The sequence below is a fragment of the Amblyomma americanum genome, chromosome 6, assembly GCF_052857255.1.
Source record: "Amblyomma americanum isolate KBUSLIRL-KWMA chromosome 6, ASM5285725v1, whole genome shotgun sequence".
NCBI classification, from domain to species: domain Eukaryota; kingdom Metazoa; phylum Arthropoda; class Arachnida; order Ixodida; family Ixodidae; genus Amblyomma; species Amblyomma americanum.
Genome location: NC_135502.1, coordinates 120,422,109 through 120,435,990, shown reverse-complemented (window position 1 = coordinate 120,435,990; position 13,882 = coordinate 120,422,109).

The window sequence follows — 13,882 nt, the reverse complement described above, 5'->3', positions numbered from 1 at the left end:
TGGAATCTCCGATTATACAAACCACCTGTCACGCCTTGAACCGAGACTGCGGAAATCTGACAACTGCTTACGCACGCTCCCTGCGCCCCTTTTTAAGCATACATAAGCCCGCGCACCCGCTTCTCGTTTTTTACTTGAACAAGGCTCCGATACATGAGCCGAAACACATTTTGTTTTTTCTTTTCTTTGATGTAGTCGGCGTCTTTAATGTCACGTTTTATGATTCACCTCGACCTGACGAATTTTCGTTCAACTCTTGATTTCATCAGCCTTCGCCGGGCGTACCGCCAACTCATCGTCACAAGCATCCGTCCTTGCGTGCCCCTAACAACTCGTGTGGCATCGTTCAAAGGCCACCTTCAGTTCAATCTCACCTGCAAGTCTCTAGATCTTATTCCTCGTTCGCTTCACCTGACTAAACCTTTCTGCACAAGCTTGGGACACAGTGTTATCGCGAAAGTTGAACGCTCCCTTCTTCAAGCAGGGATACTTGAGAGCGAAGAGAAGCTGAGAGCCCTGGAAAATGAAGTTTTTCTGGTCGCCGACTACAGTCACTCCACCCGGATGAGTTTGTTAGCATTCAACTGCATGCTAATCATAAGGCTGCGATGTATTCCCGTTCCGCTGAAGTCTCGCACAGAAACAAGCTACACCGGCTTCTGCCGTCCCCGTCACCTAAATCCAAAGCTGCACCTGCAACGGTTGTCACAGCGTTTCGTCCTATAGCCCCAACAACGCTGAAAACTATGTTTCCCCATTCGTCCTGGTATAACAGTTTTCGTGTTGCAGATGACATAACGTTTTTCGTCTCAGCCAGTGATATCCATCTCGTTTACCAGATTATGCAAGAATATTTGGATGCTCTTGGAGTATGGTTGAATGGTAATAATTTATTCCTGAATTTTAACAAATGCGGCTCATTAGTATTTCCTCCAGACACGGCTTTGCACATTTCATTAGTGCATCGCTCTAACCAGATTCCATGAATAGAATCCGTTAAATATCTAGGTGTTATTTATCACCCAGCATTACATTGGAGCCTTCATAAAAAGATCAATGTGGTTAAAGGAGAACGCGCTCTAAGCCGGCTGACACGAATCGCCAAATGAAAAGTTTGGGGTGCGCCGCGACTCATTATTGTTACTATACAAACCTATGTGAGACCTATACTTGAATTTCGTTGCATTCTGTTCTCTGGTAGCGCAGTCTACAAGATTCAACCCTGAATCTTATCGGAAAGGCGCGCTCGACGTCTTTCCCTTCGTCTCGCAAAATCAGTTTCAAACGCCCAGTTTTATCTGGAAGCCCGTATCCCTGATCTAAATTCCCGCTTTCAAATACTGACGGTGCGAACTTTCCTCAGGTCGTTGGAGCCGGTGACTGATGTCAGTACTCCTATTTTTGTGTCTCAGTTGGCCTTATTCTTTTCTCATCATTGGCCGCGGTATCAATTGCCACAAATTACGTTAACGCATAAATTTTTGCACCGACTGCTGTTGATCTCAGTTCTTTGCAGTGGGTTGATGACACGCCGGCAGCAGTGGAATTTCATTTTTACCACATCTTCCCATCTCATGCGAAACACATGCCAGCAAACATTTTAAATGGTCTTCTATCTTATCACATAGATTAATACCTCCATCATATGGTGCTTTCTACTGATGCCTCCGTCAGCTGCCAAAAAGCTGCAGTTGGCATCTTTCACGGGATTTGACACGGAGCTATTCTGTCCGCATCCAAGATTGCATTCCTTTTTTCTTTGCGGTATTTTTGGCTCTTGGAATGGTCCTGCACAAACTTCCATGTCATGTGTCACACGTTATCATCGTCACTGATTGTCTGTTCTCCTTTGAAACTTCACAAAAAGATTTTATGAGTCGTTTCCTGCGATTTTTTGTCCCATGCACATTGAAGGAAGTCCGTTTTGTCTGAGTCCCTGGCCATGCAGGTATTCATTCAAATGAGGTTGCTGATTACTTAGCAAAGTCGGCTCATGACGGGTCAGTGACACATCCCTTCCCGAATTGCAGTCTGCTGGCTATTTTCACGTTTCACTAGCTCCAACACGTATCAGCCATGTTACGCGATCACGTACTAAATACCACTGATTAAAAGTACCTAGCATATAGCTGGAACGTCCGTTCGTGTGAAGGCAGGCTGTGTGAGGCATCAATGACGCAGTTGCGTTGCAAGATTCCCAGTTTGAATTTATTTTTCTGTAGATGTGAGTGCACATCGACAAACCTATATGATTCATGCGGGGAAGTTGAATCTGTAGACTATTTTCTTCTCTACTGTCCAAAGTTCGCACTTCAGTGAAAGATTTACCTGGAGGTACCTCTCTACAGGTTAGGGTTCCCGCTATCTCTGCCAGTGTTATTATTGTTCGGTGCGAGTGCCAAAGGATTTCCATTGGGTTCAATTTGTAGGGTTCTCCATGATTACATAATTGTAACTGCTAGGTTAATTGGCTAACTCTCCAAAAATTCTTCAAACTCTTCTTTCACCAAAATGCTGTTTGTTATTTTGCTTTAAATATTCTTGTTTTTTTTTAATTGATACGTTTTTCAAAATTCATGCTTGGCGCCAATATTTTGTTATAATCTGCTATGGAAATTTCCTTCTTTATGCCACTACACCTTGGCCAATCCCCCCATATGGGTGCGTTCCATGTTTTAAGAGGAAGAAGAAGGGCAAGAAGATGAAGACATACTACTTGAGGAGAAGAAGAAGAAGAAGAAGACATACAGGAAAAGGGCCTCGGGCGAAAAGCTACAAGGGTAGCTTGAGAGATGCTCGAGGCCCGATGAAGGCAGAGCAGCAGAACATGTGCACATTCAAGGCAAACATATATAGAGAGAATGAAATTATGTAAGGCGTACTCTTCCCTCGCAGTTCCTCATCCTCCGACATACAGGAATTCCGAAGCGTGTCCTGATTTCTCACCCATTATGTTCTCGCCGCTCGGTACACCGGCGCTCACGGATAAGCCGTCCAACCCATACCACACTTTCATTTAAATATTTGTTTAGTTTTTCTGCTTTTAAATCTCCCCGCGAAACTATATGCCTTCTTTACCACGAGCAGGAAAGAGCATAGAGCTCACACTCAAAAAGAACGTTCTTGATCGTGCCCGTGTGCTGTGCGATGTCATCGCACGTTGAACAATCCAAGGCGGTCTTATTAATCTAGTCAGAACAAAATGCGCATGCAAGTTGATTTTACCTATATTTTATCTGTACAATGGTTTAATGATATCGACCAGGAACACAACACATCACTAAAACGCCGTGTTATCCGCCATGTTTTCCGGATTCTGGATGTGCTTTGTGCACTGTAAAAAAATTCCGTACCTATAACGTAGACTATGTACGTTTTAAATACAGAACCACTTCTGCTTTCAATGAAACGTAGGGAATGACCGTATATTCAGTCCAGTATTGAAGCAAACGTCCGTGTTCCTCTGTAGTCGTTGCAGAGAAAAATACTAAACATTCAATTTAAGGGATCAAAACTTAACACGACAGGACGGTTGACCTCATCGACTATGCGTTGCACCAACCGCACTAATAACTTGCTTAAAGGCAGCAAAAACAGAAGATGCTTATGATGTGACGCCACATTTACACGATGAACTGCTGGCCCGCGGACTATCGGCATCACATGACGTCCGATTTTTTATTTGTCTGGTTTACTCTTAGCCAACAATGTCCGCAAACTAGCATGGCGAACGACTGTGAGCATGTCTAATGTGATTAACACAATGAAGAGCCGAGGAAGGGTGATAACGCATTACGTTGCTTCAAGGTTGAGTGATTGGTACAAATTGTGAGCAACGTTAAATAACAAAGGCCTTAATTTGCTATAATGTTAAAAGCTGACTTGATGAAAATATTTTTCGCTACATTGCTAGCCACATAATAGAGTAACATTTAATAAAAATGTTACTGCAACATTTGCTTTCTGTGAGAAATGCTGCGTAATGAGGTCAACTGTTAGAAAGCATTTAGACACAGACAATGGTTGGAAAACTTCTCCAAAGTGAAACTGAACACCAGCTGAAAGTACATTGCAAACATGATGAAAGTGCACAAGTTGAAAGCCGAATTTCCATCTGCCATTTGGTAAGGAAATAAACAACTGAGTAAACCAAAAGCATGGGCAAACAAATCTGTGAATGCAGTTCAATGTAGCAGTTACATCTTTGCTACACAACCATTAATCAAAAGCACCAACTCCTTCATGGATAACAAAAGCACCGACACAACAACATATTGCTCAATGCAATGTTTAATTTAGTAGGTACCTATTGCCGCCCATTCATGCCTGCTCTTCCTGCAGATAAATGAAACGCCACCAAAAAGCAGCGAGCAGCCATAATTGCTGCAGTGACAAGGAGGATGTGCACCATCGATGCTGTTCCCCCATCCTGAGTAGGAAATAATAGCAGTTTTTTCTGGAAATACTCTGAAAGCACGAATTTTCTATCCATCGTTTACTTAGCTTGCACTGACACGACCCATTGTGTACTCGGTACCTTTGACAAACAAGGGGCCAGCCGATAGGCACACAAGACTGTAGAACCTTGCTAACTTGCAAAAAATCAATGCACAGAAAGAAAAAGCTGACAAAAAAATGAGGAATTCCTTATTTGCACTTTTTATACAATACTAAGAATGTGGCTAAGATATGGCATGAACATTGTTTTTTTCTGTTCACTTACAAACTTTACAGCCTGTGCTAGCATATTACTGTGATGTAAATAATGAAGCATGCCAGCACTGTACAATATGCTGTAACACTTATGAAATACTCCCCTTCAAGGCTACCGCATGCCTCTTACATGCGGTAAAGTTTAAATCTGCAAACTAGCTAGTCTACAAGATGAGACGCCAAGCCTCTGACATCTGGCGATGTGTACCTCCCATGTAATTAGAGTGATTGGAGATGCTCCTTTTTGATAGCATTTCAGTTGCTGGGTGTGGAAGGACCAGATATGAAGGGCAACAACTAGACACCAACTTTTTAAGCAACATCACAATAAGCAATGTGCCTTAGCTTTCCTTCTGTCCAAAAAGAAGTTTCATTTTCTATGTTCTGTGTTCACATAACTGCTTGCATGTGCACATTTTGGCTTGCTGGGAGGTGCTTTCCTCTGTTAAACTACAGTTTTAACTCTGGCCTCAGTCTTCTGCGCCTTCTTAATTTTTTGCTAGCGTTCACCTTAAGTCGCGTACAAACTCACGCAGATCTCCACTTTTCTACGTTTCCAGCTGTCACATCTTCTCTGCCTTCGTCATGTCCACCACTGCATCCAATGCCTTCAAGTCTGCTGTGTATAATCATTTTAATTAATCTGCCTAATCATGTATTTATGTTAGTCGCTCTCCTCTCTTCGATGCCAATTGGCCCTGAGAGTAAATAAGTGAAATGGTAGTCTAATCTAGGTCTGAGCAATCACGCATTATGTTGAGTTTATTTTACCACGTTGGCCAGTAGAGAGTGGAAGGAAAAAAAGCTGCTAAGTGGAGCTCGACATGCCTCTCGACCCCTGCACTGGAAAGTAGCAGACACCAAGGCATACGTAATCACTAACGACCACAGAACATGACAAGTGTGAAGTAATTCAGTAACGTTCGTCGCATTTACCACAGTGCATACTCGCTGCTCAGTAATTTATTACCTCATTAGACATTCTTCAAAGAAAGTGTACAATTGTGTGTTTTGTTTGAACATGGCACCACAGTACAATGACAATCATTAACCTTGTGCCAACACAACATAAAATAAACTTCTGCCCAGTAAATGCATTGCTTACAGTGCCACCACGGCACCTGTTTAGAAAATAAGCTCAAAATATTAGTGAAATTAAATTTGAGCAGACGGTAATTTCCCCACCCCCTCCCTAAAAAAATTAAAAAGGGTGCTCTTCCGACGGTACGTTTGTACGCTGTAATATTTGCGAGTCCAACTACGTGTGAAAATCAGATATAAATAATTAACGCCAAAGCATTCGGTTGAATGCGAGGCGCCAGGGCGCGGGCAAACAGTAATCGTCTTCAGATATCCACTGGTGCCACGCCCTGAGGGCCACTGCTCGGCGAATACCATTCATGGCCACGTTCACATCCAACAAGCTTGTCACAAACATCACACAGGTGATGATGGAGCAGCAGTTCATCATTGCTGTTGGCCAGTGCTGAATTTTTTGGCGTGGTAAACGGAATCATCCACCGAAACGCGCGTCGACTGTTACTCGCCGGATTCTTGCAGTCCCACGAGGGAGAGCAGCTTTTCCGTCGGCTTCAAGTCTCCTCTTTCGTGCAGGGCCACTGGCATTGTAACGCACATTCTGCATGATCGTTTTACTACGCACCGATGCCGCACGGGACAGCGAGCTGTTGTATGTACACTCCAATGCAGCGTTCCGGCCACACACATACACACACACATACTAAAGACACACAACGCGCAGGACGCACGCAGCGAACACGGAAGAACAAAAACCCATTCCATAGCGCCTGTTCATTCAACTCCACACTGCGCTAACTGCGCACATGTTTCCGACTGCGGGCTCGGCTAGCGCTTCGACTTCGCCATGGCTAGCCATGGCCAAGCTGCGCTGCCACTGGTGGTAATAACGTTCATGCAACGAAAAGAAAAAACAATATATCAAAAGATTCAGGCTGTAACCTAAAAAAGCTACCGAAAATTAAATACATCTTATATGTTTTTGCCGTTGTGCGCCTTTGCGACATCAGCGACGTGAGCTTGAGTGCGAATACGCGAATGGCGCTATGAATTTCACGTGTATCTCCGTAAATTGCAAATGGCGTGGCTGCGCCGCTAACTTTTAGACATGCTTGCAGAGGTAGTCGGTGCTAACAGTTGGAAGTTCAATCGACTGGAATTGCTCAAGGAAAGTCAGCGGCACTGCATTTTTATTGTTTCTGTGCATTGCGAGTGACTTTGGCGGCAGCCACTCGGCAACGTCTCCGGTTTGGCGAACTTGTGAGAAGGTGAGCCTTTTGTTCTCAAATTTTGAAAGCGGTTTTTTGTTTGTATTGTAACCCTGCGTCTCGTCGCACGTTATGTTCACGATAACATCAGTACAACGTGCATGCGCTTTCTGTCTCTATTTAGAGTAATATTGGTCGATCAGCGTAAACTTTTGGATTCAATTAAGCACGAACTGTCCATGTTGGTACTGCGTGTCGAATGTGCTTTGAGATGATTCTGAGCGGGAGATGGTGTTCTGATAATTTGTGTACTACCAGATATAGTCTAGAGATTTGAAACCATTTATCACACTGAAACAAAGTTGGAAAACTGTTTTGTGTTCATGCATCTGTTGTCCTTAAACTTGACTTTTCGGCAATCATTCGCATGGCTCCTTTGGATCTGGAAAATTGACTACTGTTGCTAGGGGTGCCTGGTAGCAGAGCTCCTGGGGACGCCCAGTGGGTCATTTGTTTGTCCAAGTGCCCAGTACCAAAGGTACCATTCCTTACATTTTTTTCCCAGTCCGTTAACCTCATATTCCTTGCAAAGATTACAGTATGTAATCAGGTAGTAAAAAAATTGGTAACTTCTGCATATTTCAGAACAGTTCAGAGCAATGCACATGTAGCATCAGTATTCTCTCGGTAGAATTTCTGAGACCTGGATTCATTTCTTCTAGGACTGTGGCAAGCAGTAGGTCAACTGTACATAAATTTATTTTCCTCTGGTGCAAAGTAAAGAGTGCAAACGTCATGAGACAAGTCTCTAGTCTGTTTCATTCTAACTGCATTTGGCCAAAGCATAATATGAAATGCTGTATGTTTTATGCCCTAGTTTCCTTTACTTTCAGCAGTAAATATTGACAGTGAATAGCAAGGCAACTCCACTCGCTGACGGTTTTGCCTTCGGCAGCAAAACAGGAAATACCTTACCCCATGTGTTATCTCGACAGACTCAAAACTGCGATGGACAGCTGCGTCCACAGCTGCTATCACCTCCCAAGTGCATGCGCTCGTAAGACTCATAATAACTCTGGATTGCCATTAACATAGCCTTGCTCATTGCAGTTGCCGATAAACACCTCATAAGTGGTACTATTATGCACTCTTTTCTTTGGCACTATGTATGAGCTTCTGTTCTCGCACGTTCTAGAAATAATGCATGCAGTTTTGAAGTGCGAAAAGAGAATTTACCTGTAACTATATTGTCATGTCAGTATGTTACAGCCAAATTGTACATTGATGTCAGTGCTGGTGGTTTCTTTTCATTATTTTAGGAGAATGTTATAATTTTACCTATAGCAAATAATAGCCTTCAATAATTAGCTGATTTTGTCATGTCCAGTATTCTGATATGCTAAGCCACCAAAGCATGATTCAGAATGTTGTCAGAACTAAAGGCAGTGAGTCTTTCGTGTCAGTAAAAAATGTGCTTTATACCCCTGTCACATGGCATTCCTCGAAGGCCTTTCCAGCAAAGGCACCATTTTTCACAAAAAGGAGCGAAAGCTTAAAGGGGCAGCGATGCAGCTACACGGTGCAGCCCAAAGGTGAAAGTCGTTCAGGCTTAGCACCCGCTGCTATACTCGAGGTGGCTAAGTGAGTGTTCTAAAATTAAAGTGGTGTATTCTGTTCATTCGTTGAGCTTTGACAATTTTTTATTCTGATTGCTTCCTTAAAAGTACTGCAACAGCTAATCTCATCAGCAGGAGCAGGTTTTGTACGTGTATTGCCTTGGCCACCATGGGCGCTCGGTGTTGCCGCAACACTTTCACTGTCTTGAAATTTGAACATAAAACATAAAAACCCGTACAAAAACCAAAGCCAGACACACCTTTCGTATTTGAAAAAAATGTTTTCAAACATTATTAGCTTATCTATTTTTTTATTGCTTTTACTTTTTGACTTTGGATGGTGCTGCGATCACAGCTTCTCGAATGCCGCGTCTTCAGGCTCCGAAGGTCTCGGCTGAGCGCCTTCGCCTCCAAGGCCCTTAGCGACAAAGGCGCAACATTTGTACCGGGTAGCTGCACTCCTTACGCCTTTGGATATGATTCTCAAAGGATGATCCATAACAGCGCGACAGACGGGACAAAGAAGAGGAGACACAACACACAGCGCTGACTCACAACTAAAACGTTTATTGGCTGCCAGCCAGTATAAATACTGGCCTGGTGGCCGGGAAAAGAATACAAGCACGCTTGACTTGCGTGATATCAAACGTCGCCAGTTCAACAGGCACGTGTCAACAACAAGAGTCATCAGTGCAAAATATCACCCCTACAGCAGGCACGAGTTTTCATTCACAATCAAGGTAGCGGGTTTCCTTATCCGACAAGGCTACAGAGGGAGTGCTGATACACTGATCTGGAGTCCTAGCTATCAGGTGGGCTTCCATTATTTCCCTAGTTAGCGAGTCGCGGTTCTTACCTAATATAGAGCATTCCTTGTAAAGGGGAAAACAAGTTTTTGAGTCGTCGTTGTCTTCCTCGTCATCGTCATCTTCGTTGTCTTTGCAGTTTCTGCAATGTTTTGCTACGTGGCCTGTGATAGCGACACGAGAGACATTATATTGGTGCTCCTTTAATCTTTCGTTAACACATCGGCCAGTTTGGCCGATGTAACATTTGCCACATGACAGAGGTAGAGAGTAGATGACCCCTTCCCGGCAAGGCACGAATTGTTTCGCGTGCCTTATCAAGCAGCTGCGTGGTTCCCTTCCTACTGAATTTACTTTTTTGACCAGGCTAGACAGTCGCTTAGGTGCCGAGAAGACAACTTCGACACCAGCATGTTTCCAAATTCTTTTCAAGTTATGCGAGATTTGGTGCAGATACGGTACTACGGCAAACTTTCTTTTCTTTTCCTCCTGTCTCGCTTCACCTATCTTATCCAGTCCGACCTCTTGCTTCAGTTTTTCCGCAACAGAACCCAAAACGTCTGCATGGTAGCCAGCCTTTGACAGGCGGTTAAGTTGGTTGCAGAAGCTGCGCTCCAACCTGTGCGCACAAGATTTCATTACAGCGTTGTAAAGCACAGAAAACGCGATCGCTCTCTTCACCAGCTTTGAATGAGCTGATGAAAAAGGCAAGATTGGCTTTGCACCACGGGGCTCAAAAGCCCAACAAACATGAGATGGAGTGAAATGAAGCGAAAAATCTAAAAACATAATAAAATCATTCGATGGTACTTCGTGTGTTAAATCAATGGATTAAGGCATTCTGAGAATACCGATAACACGTCATGCAATTGCTGCTCGAAATCGAGGTTGTCACAGTCTAAAAACACGAAGTAGTCGTCCACAAATCTAAAAATACGAAAAACACTGGACCTGTCAAAACGCTCTTTCTACATTCTGTCGCGTGCAGCTAGAAACACATCGCTGAGAAAGGGTGCTAAACACGAACCAATACAAATTCCCTCTTTTTGAATAAAAACCTCGCCTTCCCATTCGGCAAACGTCGAGACAATATAGAGTGAAAGCAATTCGAGGAAACCGCCAGTGGAGATTCCGCACTCATTTCGAAACGCTATAGCACCATGTTGGTCAATGAGGTCACTTACAGATGACAGAATTTCTGCTTGAGGCAAGGTGTAATAAAGATCCTTTACATCGACTGAAAATCCACGGAGCTTCTCATTGTAGTTGCATTTCAAGAATTCAATCATATCGTCCGAGCGATTTAGTCTAAAAGGATCATCAATCGACAAAACATTCAGTTTCTGCTGCAGGAATTTCGCTACATGCTGCTGCCATGTTCCAATTTCGGAGACTATTACGCGGAACGGCCATTCGGGCTTATGAGTTTTCGCTGTGAAGAACACTTCCAACAAGGATTTAGAGCTGCTGTTGATCTTACTTGACAGCGCATTTATTTTCAAATTATTGACGAGTTTTTTTGCCCTGCTCTTGATCTTGGCAATTGACACATCATTGCGCTTTTCAAACACAGCAAGAACTGCTTCTGAAGCTTTTGACACATACACATCCCTGTCCAGAACGACAAAACCTCCGTCCTTGTCAGCAAGTAGGAGAGAGAGTGAATTATCTTTCAGCCAGCTAATGGTCTTCTGTAGAGGTAGCTTCTTCCCCGACGACCTGTACCTTGTTAGCACGTCTACACCTTCCGATATGCATCGGTCCACCTCAGTTTTGTCGGCCTGCTTAGCCACTTGCCTCACCATGGCCAGAAGTTCAGGTTTCGATCTCTTTGGCTCCACTGCAAACTTGGGCCCCAGGATCAGGACTTTCCTGACGTATCCAGGAAATGGGACGCTCTCAGTGGTGTAGATCTGATGTGCAGTTGTTGCACTCGTCTTCGGCAGCAGCGCACGAAGACCGGGAAGCGTTTGCTGCCAAAGGAAATCTGTGGTGCGGTCGATACACCGTGATAGCTGATGCCATTGATTGCTTGAGGGCTCTTTTGTTTGTGACACTGAACCTCTTCAGTTTGTGTCTGTCATCGCGGCTGCGTCGTGCACGGCAAGAACGCTCGGTTTTTGCATCCGCAAGAAAGTCCTCCCGCCCGGAGTCTTGGCTCTGTTGGGTGGTGTCCAGCCGTCTGCCAGCCATAGAAGAAGACTGTGCAAGTTGCTCAGAGCGGAATGGCAGCAAAGGGTGAGAATGTACAGGGAGCAGCTCAAGCTTCGGATGCAGCTTTCTGTGGGACCGGTCCCCTCAAGCAATCAATGGCATCAGCTATCACGGTGTATCGACCGCACCACAGATTACCTTTGGCAGCAAACGCTTCCCGGTCTTCGTGCGCTGCTGCCGAAGAAGAGTGCAACAACTGCACATCAGTTCTACACCACTGAGAGCGTCCCATTTCCTGGATACGTCAGGAAAGTCTTGAGCCTGGGGCCCAAGTTTGCAGTGGAGCCAAAGAGATCGAGACCTGAACTTCTGGCCATGGTGAGGCAAGTGGCTAAGCAGGCCGACAAAACTGAGGTGGACCGATGCATATCGGAAGGTGTAGACGTGCTAACAAGGTACAGGTCGTCGGGGAAGAAGCTACCTCTACAGAAGACCATTAGCTGGCTGAAAGATAATTCACTCTCTCTCCTACTTGCTGACAAGGACGGAGGTTTTGTCGTTCTGGACAGGGATGTGTATGTGTCAAAAGCTTCTGAAGCTGTTCTTGCTGTGTTTGAAAAGCGCAATGATGTGTCAATTGCCAAAGTCAAGAGCAGGGCAAAAAAACTCGTCAATAAATTGAAATTAAATGCGCTGTCAAGTAAGATCAACAGCAGCTCTAAATCCTTGTTGGAAGTGTTCTTCACAGCGAAAACCCATAAGCCTGAATGGCCTTTCCACGTAATAGTTCTCCGAAATTGGAACATGGCAGCATCATGTAGCGAAATTCCTGCAGCAGAAACAATGTTTTGTCGATGCATATCGGAAGGTGGACCGATGCATATCGGAAGGTGTAGACGTGCTAACAAGGTACAGGTCGTCGGGGAAGAAGCTACCTCTACAGAAGACCATTAGCTGGCTGAAAGATAATTCACTCTCTCTCCTACTTGCTGACAAGGACGGAGGTTTTGTCGTTCTGGACAGGGATGTGTATGTGTCAAAAGCTTCTGAAGCTGTTCTTGCTGTGTTTGAAAAGCGCAATGATGTGTCAATTGCCAAAGTCAAGAGCAGGGCAAAAAAACTCGTCAATAAATTGAAATTAAATGCGCTGTCAAGTAAGATCAACAGCAGCTCTAAATCCTTGTTGGAAGTGTTCTTCACAGCGAAAACCCATAAGCTGAATGGCCTTTCCACGTAATAGTTCTCCGAAATTGGAACATGGCAGCATCATGTAGCGAAATTCCTGCAGCAGAAACAATGTTTTGTCGATTGATGATCCTTTTAGAATAAATCGCTCGGACGATATGACTGAACTCTTGAAATGCAACTACAATAAGAAGCTCCGTGGTTTTTCAGTCGATGTAAAGGATCTTTATTACACCTTGCCTCAAGCAGAAATTCTGTCACCTGTAAGTGACCTCATTGACCAACATGGTGCTATAGCGTTTCGAATGTGTGCGGAATCTCCACTGGCGGCTTCCTCGAATTGCTTTCACTCATATCTTGTCTCGACGTTTGCCGAATGGGAAGGCGAGGTTTTATTCAAAAAGAGGGAATTTGTATTGGTTCGTGTTTAGCACCCTTTCTCAGCGATGTGTTTCTAGCTGCACGCGACAGAATGTTGAAAGAGCGTTTTGACAGGTCCAGTGTTTGTCGTATTTTAGATTTGTGGACTACTATTTCGTGTTTTTAGACTGTGACAACCTCGATTTCGAGCAGCAATTGCATGACGTGTTATCGGTATTCTCAGAATGCCTTAAGCCATTGATTTTAACACACGAAGTACCATCGAGTGATTTTATTAGGTTTTTAGATCTTTCGCTTCATTTCACTCCATCTCATGTTTGTTGGGCTTTTGAGCCCCGTGGTGCAAAGCCAATCATGCCTTTTGCATCAGCTCATTCAAAGCTGGTGAAGAGAGCGTTCGCTTTTTCTGTGCTTTACAACGCTGTAATGAAACCTTGTGTGCGCACAGGTTGGAGCGCAGCTTCTGCAACCAACTTAACCGCCTGTCAAAGGCTGGCTACCATGCAGACGTTTTGGGTTCTGTTGCGGAAAAACTGAAGGAAAAGGTCGGACTGGATAAGATAGGTGAGCGAGACAGGAGGAAAAGAAAAGAAAGTTTGCCGTAGTACCGTATCTGCACCAAGTCTCGCATAACTTGAAAAGAATTGGGAAACATGCTGGTGTCGAAGTTGTCTTCTCGGCGCCTTAGCGACTGTCTAGCCTGGTCAAAAAAGTAAATTCAGTAGGAAGGGAACCACGCAGCTGCTTGATAAGGCACGCGAAACAATTCGTGCCTTGCCGG